The 1,239-nt window shown below is 38.4% G+C and overlaps 1 long non-coding RNA gene across 1 annotated transcript in view; it reads left to right on the top strand.

Annotated features, from left to right (window-relative positions):
• LOC110319831 overlaps nt 1-1,239 on the top strand; it is a 62,938-nt gene that overhangs the window by 34,404 nt on the left and 27,295 nt on the right. The gene's annotated exons all lie outside the window — the stretch shown is intronic.

Below are 1,239 nucleotides of genomic sequence, written 5' to 3' on the forward strand. Positions count from 1 at the left end.
TCCTTCCTTCCTTCCTTCCTTCCTTCCTTCCTTCCTTCCTTCCTTCCTTCTGTAAATCCAGTACCTGAAAGCCAAGATTATGATGATCAATTTCTGTTACTAAAGCTAATGTCTAATTTCATGATTAAATCTGACCCATAAGATAGACGTCAAGTTTTACATCTTAGAGACTTTAAAAGTGTCAAAGGGGAAATTCTACAGGAAACAGTATTTGGGTGTGTTTTAAAAATAATATTAGCAAAGAAGTGTGAAACTGAGTTGCCTGGACTTTCATGAATGGCTTTTTATATTCCACCCCTCAGCAGATCTCACACAAGTGGAGAGATTAGTTACATGTGGAAAACTTCCAAAGGACAGAGGAGAAATCTCATACTCTGTAGATGAGAAAGAACTCTGGGAATAATGTCTCAGTGTTTCGCCTGCAGAGAGGTATGTAATTGTATAATTTTACTGTAATTCGCATAACCGCTGAGCTGCCATTATTTCGGAGTCAGTTGTAAGCAGAAGCAGTGTTCCCTGCAGACAGCAACTCTAAGCCTCCTCTGTATCTGCTTTCACAACTGACATTTCACGTGAAGGTGGTTTAATTAGGCCTAAGCACTAGTTGTGCAAACTCATGATAACAGGAATAACGAGCTTAATGACAACAAGATCTTTAGTAATCATAAATGAATAAAGATGACACAAGGCCTACGCTGCCTTTCTTTCTCCCTTGTCTTATGTGGATGCAGAATGTCAATGATGAACACATTTTCTCATTAAAAATCCCTCACATACTTGATTTTAGATAATAAGTTTGTTCACAGAGTCCATTCATCCTTTGCTCAGTCCCAGTAGGGCATGCTGACGTGGTGATATATGTAACTACATATACTCCTGGGTTTTATTTGAAAGCCTATCTACTAATATCTCTAGTTAGGTTAAAAAATCAATATATCTACAGTCCCTGTTATGCCTTCCTTATTATTTTCCTAAACCATTTCTCCTAATAATTATGGTAATGTTTTTCACTATAACAGCATAGTTATAGACATTTTGAAAGTACATACACCTGCATTTGGAGAAGACAGCAGAAGATTCCAAATTGGTATCCATATTTAAGTAAGCAGTGGCAGACTGGTAGTATTTCTCAGTGTGAAAGGACTTCACTGGAGAGAGAGAGAGAGAGAGAGAGAGAGAGAGAGAGAGAGAGAGAGAGAGAGGCCGATCCGAGGAGAGTTCTGAAGGAGGAGCAGTAAT

Source organism: Mus pahari, chromosome 4 (assembly GCF_900095145.1).
Source record: "Mus pahari chromosome 4, PAHARI_EIJ_v1.1, whole genome shotgun sequence".
NCBI classification, from domain to species: Eukaryota; Metazoa; Chordata; class Mammalia; order Rodentia; family Muridae; genus Mus; species Mus pahari.